Source organism: Lagopus leucura, unplaced genomic scaffold, assembly GCF_019238085.1.
Source record: "Lagopus leucura isolate 7727_CA_CO unplaced genomic scaffold, USGS_WTPT01 Super-Scaffold_100027, whole genome shotgun sequence".
Classification (NCBI taxonomy): Eukaryota; Metazoa; Chordata; class Aves; order Galliformes; family Phasianidae; genus Lagopus; species Lagopus leucura.
In genome coordinates this window covers 4087678-4099981 of record NW_024962278.1, presented here as the reverse complement: position 1 = coordinate 4099981, position 12304 = coordinate 4087678, and positions in this window count along the sequence as shown.

Genomic DNA, 12304 nt, shown 5'->3' with positions numbered 1-12304 from the left:
TGATGTAGTGCTGAAGTGGCTGCTCTTTCACTTAATAATTATAGTTTTGGAGAAAGTATTTTGACTCAGACTGTCCCAACAAATTAGTTGGCATAACTGCAGTTGTACCTCCTTCATAAATTGCAAGCTCTCCTCTGAAGTGCAGTTAGATAGAGATATGATTAGTAGTTCAGCACCCATCACACTGTACATACAAGCAGAATCAAATGCCGGGAGTGCAAGGACTTACACAAAAGGGGACAAGTATTTTTTGATGCCTAGCTCTTTGTACTGTACAGGATTGTTGGAGAGACTGTTCAAATACACTGTAAGATTCCAGCTTGTTTTTCAAATCAGATAAAAAGCTTCATACCATGAGAGAGCTTTCACCATCAGGTATTAGTCACTCTTCAGCATCTTTGCAATTAAAACATTACTATTGCAAAGCCACAGAGGCTAAGGAATAGGCATTTCTGGTATACTTGAGTGAATGCGAGTGTAACCATGTGCAGCCATGTGTGGTGAATCTGTCAGAACTAACAGCAGGAACTTTGATAAGAGTTCTCCATCAGTAAACCTGTTTGATAGCTCAAGGTCTTTGAATTGTTATTAGAAGTGGCATCCAGTAGTGCTGCCGCAGTTAAGGGTCTATTAGATTTCCCCACACGCATGCTTCCCTAGGGATTTATTATACCTTAGCTTTTTCTAGTTCTGCTGGGGCTAAAACTGCAGCCAACAACTTGTCAGGACAGACATTATTTTATTTTTCTCCCTTGAATGATCAAACAAGTTAGCTTAAGATTTGGAGAGGGTGAGGATCAAGCTGCTGAGTGTCCTTTGTTTATTGGAGTGCATTGGGGTGAGAATCATTAACAGCAATTAATAGGAATAAACACTGCTCTTCTCGGAGAAGGGAAGCCTTTCACCATGAAAAGATCTGCAGCAGAAGAAGGTGGGTGGGGGAGAGAAGAACGAAAGCAGACTGCTTGAAGTAACTAATTTCTTAGGGACAGTGACACTACTCATAGGTCATTGCTGTATGACTCAATATTTTGAAGGTGGAAGAAGCACTATGTTTCAGGTTTTGTCTGTATATATATAAAAAAAAAAAATAGACTATTAACATAGTTCACTGATAATAAGCTGGTATCCAAAGCAAAGATGGGAGATGGCAGACGTGGATATTTCGGATTTAGGTTTGTAATTTAAAAGCCACACACCAGTAATGTTCAAGGCTTTCTGTCCTTAAGGACAATCACAAAGGGAGACATTAAAGGGGCCTGAAGAGCACGCATCCCAAAATGGAGAGGTGAGTAGGGTGCTGAGCTGATACCTGATTGGGGAGGGGAGATATGGATCCCCTTTAGTGACAGCTGAAATAGTAGCAAATTAATATTTATGTCCTGTATGTAGAGCATAAAACTATTTAAACTTCCCTTGCACTTGGCACGGCAGATTTATGAATGTTTTCACTGTAACTGCAGAATTACATTTTTGAAGATGTAGAGAAATTAAGACAAAAAATATATAAAATTCTTGCAATTGTTCTGCTTGAAGACTCTCTAGGTTGTAGGGTATGTCAATACAGAGAGCCACGTGACATTAGATGAAATAAGGAACTGGTTACTGGTTCACTATTTTAAAATAATGTTGCTGCTTTGGGAACAATGATATACAAAAGGGTTTTCATTTGTTTGACATCCTTTTCATCTGCAAATAAGTTTTACATACCAATTTCTATATGCTGCAAGATGCTCAGAAAATAACAATTACACCTAGGAAAGCATAAATGTTGGTGTATATACACACATTGTTGTATTATGTAAAAAGTGTGTCCTGAGTCTGCAATGTACTGTATGTTCTGTTCAGCATACAGAGCTTTAGTTCTGCTTTAGTTATATTTCAGTTTAGTTACACACTTTTATTTTAGGATGGCAATTGATGAAAAGCATTCCTCCTAGTGGCAATAGGATCAGATGCTCCTTAAGAACTCTTATGTTGAAGACAAATTCCTCCTTCATAGCCCTACCTATCCATTCAGCCCAGAGTTTCTAGTACTTCTTCAGCAATTGTTTGCTTCTTTTTTTAAATTTGTCGTTCATTTTTTCTTCTCCTATCGGTTTTACTAGTCTGACTGTAACTGCTTCAACTATGGATGCATACCCTGCATGCTTTCTCAAGAGAGGGAAATGTGGGAGGACAGGGGTGTCTGTATAGGAATTTGGCTTATTTCTATCAGGATAGCATGGTAAAGAGGCCCTAATCTTGAGATGCTCCCTACATCAAATTAAGCCAGTGACAGGGTAGAGATATAGTCCTTACAGATCAAAGGTCTGCATTCGACCTTCCCTGCCCAAGGCAAGCTCTTGCCACACAAATAAATCCCAGATGAAAGCATTTATTCAGCTGCTTAAATCAGGCTTCTTTAAATCCATATTTCCAAGGCCTAAATAGTGCAACCTTTTTTTATCTTATTGCAAGAGTTAGAACTTGTATTTCAACACAGCTATAGAAAATACAGACAGTTTGATGGCAGCCTGCATGGGAAGGTTGTGATTCAGCAACTGTGTCTTCTGTTGGTCTTCGTTGTTTTTGTTTGTTTTGAGTACATTTTGTTTGTTTGTTTCTGGTATGGATTGGTGTTTAAAATATGAGGGCAGCTCTGAACATACTGCCTTCCCTATTTTATCATGTTGGCCCACAATGTCAGAGGCAGATGTTGGTGGGATGGCTCTAGATGGTGAACCTTCCCACCAATATTCAACTACATTTTATGACTGTGAAGTACACAGAAGCAGAGGGACAGTCGGACATAATGGTGTCTGTTTTTGTACTGCTATTCTCTTTCTTTTGCTGGGCCTAAGATAAAGGTAACTTCAGTTGCTTCTGTCCCCAGTTTTGTGCATAATCTTTCTCCATATTTCCATATTTTTTGCCTAGGATTAGAACTGGCAAAATAAAAATGTCAGCAGAGACACTGTCTTTTATTGAGCCAATAAAAAAAGAAATCTCGTGTGAGAAGTGAAAGAGATTTTTTTTTCATCAGAAGTGAAGTGTTGTGTGAAGTTGGTTTAATTCTTACGAAGATTCTGTGGAAAGGGAAAAGGTTTTAGCTACAACCCTGTCTGATTATTAGCCAGCTCTTCTGCTGAGCCCTTCAGCGTTCCATTAAGCTGGAAGCCATATGAGAGCCAATACTCCTGGGCTCTCAGTTCTCTGTTAGCCAGCTGAGAGACAGACATGTGTGGCTTTGAATCTTGGAAGGCGCTCCTGCTGTGGTGCTGGTGATGCTGTGAGCTTTAGCAAGCTGCAGGTTGAAGTCAGATGAAGTCTCTCAAGTTCAGCACTGCTCCTTGCGTGGAAATGCTAAAAGTGACCAGACTGGATGTAACTGCTGGGTGGCAACCCTGTTTGATTATTTTTTGTGAGCAGCTGCCTGGGCTGTGCAAAGATCTGTAAGAGAGCAGCAGGGGTGCATGGAAGGAGCCATCATTTTTAGAAGACTATGCTGTGGTGCATTCAAAGCAAAAGACCTCAGATTTCATTGCTGAAATATCTTATTTTCATGTTATCTTAGTTCAGTCCCCAAAAAATACTTGTGAAAACAAAATTTTGAATGGAACTAAGACGCAGATTCTCAAACAGTTGAGGCATTTCTGTTGTGGTTATGCCAGTGAATGTGAACTTTGTCCTCTACCTTCTGCACAGAAGTCCAGAATTGGATTTGGAGAATGTATACTATATTGATTAAAAATAAAGAAAAATTAACAGAGCTCTTCAGAGTATTATGTGAATTTGGGCTTTTTTTTTTTCTTTTTATTTTTCCTCCAAATTATTGATTTGGGATCCTCAATTCACTTCTAAGAATTTATGTTAAGAATTAATGTAGAAGTACTTTTTTTTTTAATTAGTTTTTTTTCCCCAGCTATTATAATGTGTTACCAAATCGTTATCAGCTACAGCTGAACAGTACATTTTGTATCTACTTAAAAGCATAGGATGGGCAGTGTGCAATGGCTAGAGAATCTTCAGCTTTATTTAATCACTTCACTTTACATTTGAAAAGTAATTCATCATTGAAAGTCAGTGGGGTATAGAGAGCGCTAATTGCAGCAAAATATCAAGGACAGTTTTCCTCTGTCTTAATTAAACATTAATGAGTAAAGTTATTTGCAAATGCATGCTGCAGGGATGGACTTGTCTATCCAAGTTTTGTAAATACTGACACCAGGTGTCAAAATAAAACACCTTAATTGATTTATACAGAAATAGTTTAAAAAGAGTGCACCTGAAGTGACATTTCTCTAGCTTTTTATAGAGTAGTTTCCTTATGAATTATTTATGAGGAAACTTGGCCTGACCTATCTTAATTACAAAAGTGATTGTTTCCAAACTAATCAATTTTGTAAGTGAAGTGAATTCTCTCCACTGTCAGTCCTTACCACTTTAAAAAGGAAAAAAGTAAGAAATGCATTTTTTAACAAAAGTTTTTTAACAAAAGTTATCTGTCAGTGGACTGCCAGTAGCATGCTTGAAGTTACTTGTGAGCTAAACAGAATGCTACTTCTAATCTCAAGTTATCCATTTATTAATGAGGATTGTAAGTGAGAAAGTAATACGAAAGGCTGTGAAAAATCCAGTATCAGTGCCTAATTCTTAGAGCCTAGCCATAGGACATACAGAGTAAATAAAGATAACAAAGAAGAAAGAGGCCAGATTGTTTGGTATTAGAAAGCAGTTGGAATTGAAACATTCATAGTAAGTTTTCAGTGTTTTTAAAGCATGCTAATGAGACAAGAAATATTCAAATAACTTCTTCTTCCTGTATCCCCATTTATTTCTAGACTATTCATATATATATTATATACATAGTTATATAAATAAAATATTTTGATTAATTTTTAAAACTAAAATGTGCCAAAAAAGAAAAAAAAAAAAAAAGCAAAAAAAAAAGCTCAACCATATACAAACAAACAAAGCAAAAACAAAGAAAACCAACCACACCTGAAACTTGTGAATTAGGACTAAGGTATAATGAAAAGTAACAACTGTTGTGTGAAAGGAAGAAGGAAGAACGCACATATGTGACTCTGCTTTTGCTGAGAACAGTAGTAGAGAGAAATGTTCAATAGAAGAACTCCAGAAATATCCATTCTGAATGTCTGCTCAATTATATATTCTGAGAGAAAACATTCTGAGAAGAGAGATGTAAGGAAAGAAATGATTCAGGCAAGAAGGAAAAAAATAAAAAGATAGATAATGCCAGGACAAGGGGAAATGGTTTTAAGTTGAAGGAAGGAAGATTCAGGTTGGATGCCAGGGGGAAGTTCTTTGCCAAGAGAGTGGTCAGGTGCTGGCACAGGCTGCCCAGAGAGGCTGTGGATGCCCCATCTCTGGAGGTGTTCAAGGCCAGATTGGATGGAGCCTGGTCTAATATTAGATATGATGGTGGGCGGCCCTGCCTGTAGCAGGGGGGCTGGAGCTTGATGATCCTTGAGGTCCTTTTCAACAGAAGCCATTCTATGATTTTATGATTCTATGAAAAAAAAGAAATGTAAGTTCTAATTGAGGAAGGCTCTGCAATCTATGCAGCTTTCTATTAAGTTTTTTATACTAGGTAATCCTTTTGCTGTATCAGAGATATATTGCTTTTATATATTCCTGAAGTTAATATTGCTGCAATGTTTTTCATGTGTGTACTACATTCACTGCATTCATCACATGCAATTTAATTCTTAAAACGTCCAATTATATTTGGAAATCTTCCCCAACTTTGGAAAAGGAACCACTGTGATCAACAAAGGGTTTGATGAAACACTTCTCAGAGTGATTTTCAGTGGTTCTCTGTCAGATCAGAAAAATGTATCAGGTATATTTCTAAAGAGATTTGTGACACAACTGAACATTTCCATTAGACACAGGCAAAAGAATTATGAGTGACTATATTACACTTTTGTGCAATAGCAGATGTATACTTAGCAAGATGATTAGAATGTGTGGTGATGCTGAGATGCTTGGAAACAGTTCTCCCAAATGATTCCGAATTCCTCTTCTAAAATATTATGTTCTATCAAGCAAGGTGAATAGACTACACAGATGAATGATGCAGAAGAACAAGCTAAGGAATGGGTCTGTAATAAAGGATAAGTGTTGATCATGAAGTAGCAAATGAAGATGTTGCATTTATGTGAACTAAGTTCATAGTTCATGTGTTTTTTTTAATTGTTTGTTTTCTATAAAGACAATTTTTGCAGTATCATTGCTAGTAAAGTCGCAGGAAGAATACAAAGCTGATTTGGGGCAACGCATTTGAGAACAAATATGTGGATCAGAGTAAGAGTTCAGATAAGAGCAAAAGAGGAAACTATTGATAGGAAGCTTGGAAAGACTGAAAATAAGATTCTGGAAAAAAAAAAAAAGTTTTTTTTTAAATTTTGGTATACACTAAGTGGGTACTTAAGGTGCACAATGGACTGATGTGAAAGGAAAGGCAGTAATATCTTCTTTGTGACTGTAATAAAATAGCAAAAGAAATACTGAACTGAAAATGCCATAAAAGATGTTTGGAACTTTAGATGCAACAGAACATTTTTTTGTACCGCTTGTAAAATTTCTACTGCTACAGCAAATAATATCAGGTGTTATTTAGATATGCTTGGCTTTATGGCTTTGCACATTGTCTATTTCTGCCTTGTTTCCTGTTTATTTTCCTGGGAAGTACATTCGTAGACATTATATTCTCTCAGAGAACTCAGACTCTTTTAAGTATCTGCTGAAGAACCTTTGATTCTATTTATTTAGATATGGACTTGAAGGATGGACTGTTCGATGGATTAGGAATTGGTTGGCTGGAGCCAAAGGGTTGTAATTAATGGTTCTATGTCAGGGTGGAGGCCAGTCTTGGGACCAGTGCTCTTCAACATCTTCATCAATGATACAGACAATGACATTGAGTGCACCCTCAGCAAATCTGCAGGTGACACCAAGCTGAGCAGTGCAATCAATACAATGGAAGGAAGGGAAGCCATTCAGAGGGACCTGGACAGTCTGGAGAAGTGAGGCCATGAAAATCTAATGAGATTCAATAAGGCCAAGTGCTGGGTGCTGCACTTGGGTCGGGGCGATCCCAAGTGTTGATACAAACTGGGGGAAGATCTCCTTGAGAGCAGCTCTGTGTTGAAGGACTTCGGGGTCCTGGTGGACGAGAAGCTGAACATGAGCCAGCAGTGAGTGCTGCAGCCTGGGAGGCCAACTGTGTTCTGGGCTGCATTAAAAAAGGGGTGGCCAGCAGGGACAGGGAGGTGATTGTCCCCCTCTACTCGGCTCTTCTGAGGCCCCATCTGCAGTGCTGTGTCCAGGCCTGGGGCCCCCAGTACAGGAAGGATGTGGAGCTCTTAGACGGGTCCAGAGGAGGGCACTCAGATGATCAGAGGGCTGGAGCACCTCTGTTATGAGGAAAGGTTGAGGGAACTAGAATTGTTTAGCTTGGGGAAGAGAAGGCTCTGGGAAGACCTCATTTCTGCCTTCCATTATTTAAAGGGAGTGTATAAACAGGAGGGGGAACGGCATTTTACGAGAGTGGATAGTGATAGGACAAGGGAGAATGTTGGTCTGGATATGAAGACGGAATGTTAACGGAACTTAGCAACAAATTCCAGAATGATAGCCCACAAGAGAGATTATAAAATAATTCTGAAAGTTTATGAATGTTTGGGTTAATACATACATTCAAACCTGCAAAATACTGGGTGCAAAAAGTCATTTAACCAGTCTAAAAAATAGAAATATTGCTGAAGATTTGCCTTCCTTTAAAAAAGAAAACAATGCTTGTTGTTGAAGAAAAAAGTTATGAGATTTATTTTCTTAGTGATATCTTGGCTGAATACTAAACAGTATTCCTTTTGATGGGTTGTAAGTCATTTAAATCTGAATTATCTCAAGTTCTTCTTACTGGAACTATTTACATGACTTCAAAATGTGAATAAACCTCACAGTATGGTCTATGGTGATCAGCTAAACAGGAGCAAAATGTGGAGAATAAGTATCTGTACTGCCTGAGCAAGTAAGTTTCTAACCTCAGGTTTTATTGTTTTAGGCGAGAGAGAACAAAGAGTTCAAGCTGTCCTTGCATTAGAAAAACCTCACTGCACATAATACTTGTATGTCCTGGGGTTTGTGCTTCTGTTCTAGCTGTACGCATTTGGTTCACAATGAACTAATCTAAGTCATATTTATGCCACAGGCCTTGAAGGTTGCTGAGTCTTGTAACTTTTTGTTTTGTTTTCAGGAATAAGAGTAAAGGCCTGCCCCTTTATCACTGATGTAACAATTACCAATTTCACTCAAGAAACCCAAAATGAGATATGGTCTTTTGTGTCATACTGAAATTTTTCCTAAAATTAAAAAAGCAAAATGTCCCAATTGTTTTCATTGGATATTTCTATAAACAAAATCATCTTATGCTCCTGTGGGGTCCAAACTTAATCAGTTTGTCTGAGTATAGCCCAAGGAACCATACAAAATATTGAACAGAAGAATTAAAAATAATGAAGAGATAAAGACCTGTTCAAATGTTTGTTTACTGTGCACTCGAGGAAGCCAAACCATTGCTTATGGGCAAAGTGGCAGTGTTTATTCTGTTGTTTTGCTTACAGTGCTACTTGTTTCGTGTCTCACTAGATTAGTAAAAAAAAAAAAAAAAAAAAAAAAAGGTGGAACTTTGAACTTTGTGCAGCTTTATGAGAACTGTCATTGTCCATTGATGTGGGGGGTGTGAACAGGCATTTACCACTCTGACACTGTGAAAAGACTTCATCATCCTCCATAGGCTGCAATCACTCAGCCTGTTTTTACTTCTTACTGGAGCTGTCATCATGTCCAATACCTATTTGCCTTCTGTGTTACAAATACTTGCGTAATTAAATCAGAAAGGAATGTGGGGGGTACTGCTGGTGCTTGGGTACGAAGGAGAAAAGGCAGAGCTTGGTCTTCTCTCTGTGCTACACTTGTAGCATCCAGAACTAGACTGCACAGAGAAGTGGAAGTGGAAGTAACCACAAGAAAAGGTCCAAAGCTTTAAGAGTGCTACAGGTCCCTTTCCCTTTTTGTTTGTACCAGCTCACATTGCTACACTTCTTAAAACAGAGCAGTTTCTAATTCACTGCTATAGTTTGCCCAGACAAAGGTTTAGAGACTATTCAGTGTTTCTGTCCATGTGCCAGAGCCTTCATTTACCAATTCTGAACACATCATGGCATCTTCTATTGTAGTCAGACTTGAGGTGATATGCATGCAACGGAGGTATGTTTGATTATAAAAGCAAGTGTTAATTGAACAGTGAGTAATGCTTCTGATCACTTACACTGCATTTCTGAAAATTTAAATCCAGATGGGAATAACTGCAGGAAAAAACAACTATATTTTCAAAAACTACAGAAGGAAGTCTAAGTTATTTCCCTATATATTATGCAAATATTAGACCATGGTGACGTTTATCCTTCAGGAGAATGGTTCACAGACATTACCTAATCTCTCTGAGAGCTATGTCATTCAAGACTATCGTCTCTGTAAATACTAATAGAATAATAGTGGGTTTGGTTGTTTTTTTGTTTTTTTGTTTTTGTTTGTTTTTGAGAGTAGTGGGATTAAAGCTGAAATTTATCAGATTTGATCTTCTCACTTAACCATACAAAACCTGAACTTTGGAGTTTGTTTACTCCCAGTTATCCATTGTATTTTTAGTTCTACTTAGTACTCAGCTCTGCAGTTCGTGTTTTTCAGATGCATGATAATCCCATTAGAAAGAGGAAGTGTAACTTGAAGAAATAGCCACTTGAGAGACTTAAGAATCTGAATATCTATTAACTGTTCTTGTAGCTTCTACTAGAGCTAGAACTTTTGTTCATATTGGATATATTAGATATATTAGATATATTGAAAGTAGTATGTCTATACTAAATATCTTTTTTTTTTTTTAATAATAAAGAATAAATTATTTTCTTTTTAATGGCATAGGTTTTCTGTAGTTATGGCCATCACTTCTGTACTTAATATTCTCATTTCTGTCCAAAGTGTTTGTAGTTGTAGATAGATTCAGAATTAAGATTTTATTTGAAATTTCTTGCCAATGCTATCTACAGAGATGCCTTTTTGGTGAAATGGAGTCCAGAGATTCCCCAAGATATCAGAGGTCTTAGCTGTTAGATCCATTTTACATGACACAGCATCATTCAGACTTCCTCAGGTCAAGTTGCAGCATATCAACATTCTCGACATGTTTCAATTCAGTTAATGCATCGTACCAGGGAACACCGCATAAATAAACTACTGCTTATTACCAGTCAGCATGGGGACTTCTGCTGTTTCTCATCTCCACTTGCAGATCCTTCCAAGTCCTGATTAGTCACTCTCCAACACAAGTGTAAGTTGTTATATTTCAGGGGCGAGCCATCCTTACAGCATTTTCATCAAAGTTTTTCATCACACCTGCTAAGGTTACCATATTTTTTCTCAGTGGTCTCATGGAATTTGCCTGCAGCCATACTGTCTTGTGTTAAGAGTCTTGGCCTCACTCCCCCCTCAGTTCCTTAACTACAGAAAAATCAAAAGGAGGAATTAAAAACTACACAATTTCCAAACAAAGACCCTGATTAACTGATGTTTGACTTCAGGGACATCGGAAAATTCCTCAGTATGAATAAAATTTATATGTATGGAAGGAGTGATTACTTAGTAATCTGAAAGTATGGAATAAGCTCTCCCACCAGCTAAATCCAATGGCTAATCTTACTGTTGTTTACTTCTTTTTACTTTGTGTCCAATAGTTATATGAATTTTTAAAATACCAAAATTGGACACTGTAATCGATTCATAGATCCAAGGTGTTTTAAGAATCAAATAGAGGGGCTTTTCATAGACATGAATAGAAAATCAACCCTACTCCATGTTTCAGGAGTTAAAGTGGAGAAGCATAACTATAATGATTAAAAAGGTTCCAAGAAGCCATTTGCAAGATAAAAGCTGTGAATCACAGAACATGATTCAAATTCAACATTTGGCCTATTTTTTGTGTGCCTTCAGTTCCTTTTGCACTGTCATTGGATGGTGGTGTTAACATAATTGGCACATTGAACTGAAAACCAAGGGCTGTACCATTTTCTCAGCTTGCAGGCTGGAGATGCATTTACGTGTTTTCAAAGTCAGCTGTATCTATGGATAATTTCCCGTATGGGTTATGGGATCAGGGCTCCAGTAAAGTCAGTTTTTTTAAGAGTCAGTCTTTTTGTGTATTCATTTCTGGCCTCAAGCTGTAGCTCCTGAGCTAGGACCAGAGGGGCACAGTATTTGCATTGCTTGTTCAAACATACTGAGCTGTGGTTTTTCTTTCCATCTCCTATCAGTGCAGGGAAAGTGAGGACAGTGCACTTCATTTTGGAATTTCTTGGGTCACAGGTACAGTGCAGCATTTAAAACCACGGGCTATCCATGCAGCAACAGAGTGCATAAGAAGTTTAAGAATTACTGGTAATTCATTTAGAAGACCAGAAGGTATTTTTTAATATTTGTGTTATAAAAATGTTTGGAACTTTAAATGCAACAGAACAGTTCTAACCAAGTAAAATATATAATTCAGGCACTGACTTCGTGTATGTCAGCTATTTTGTGTGTTATACACATAGAAATATGAGGAATGTGTAGAAACCAGTGATTGAACAAAACACAAAAAATCTCAGATTATTTCAATTAAATCCACTTGAATGTTTTCTTGGAACAGAAATGTACAAGTCCTTCTTCTATGACAGTGAAGCCAAAAAGTGGTAGAGGAAATAAATGAAAACAAAATCACCTTCATTAAAGCGGTCAAATTAGCTGGGAAGCAATAAAACACAATATGGTGTCTTGAGCGTAAAGCAAAGGTGATAAAATGGTAGCTATAAATTAGAAATCATTATAGAGTATTAGAAGGGGGAAACTGCTGGTAGTGCAAAGCATGGAAACATAGTGTTTAAAATTGCACAGGCATCCGAAGTCCAAATAAAGCACCAACCCTCTCCACAAAAAAAAAAAAAAAAAAAAAAAAAAAAAAAAAATCCTAAACTGATCAGTGCAGATAAATTTTGAGAAAAGGAAGAATATTAAGGAAAGTGTAAACTACTACCGTTGGTCCACGGCAGAGATTCTGACCTAATCAATCCAGTTCCTAAAACCTATTGCAAACACAGCAGTGCGGGCATATATAATTCACATAGTATTAAGTGTCTCAGTGGACTGATGATACCAGATAGAGACTAGCCATACAAGCCACGCTGTTGAGAGTGCTGTAAAG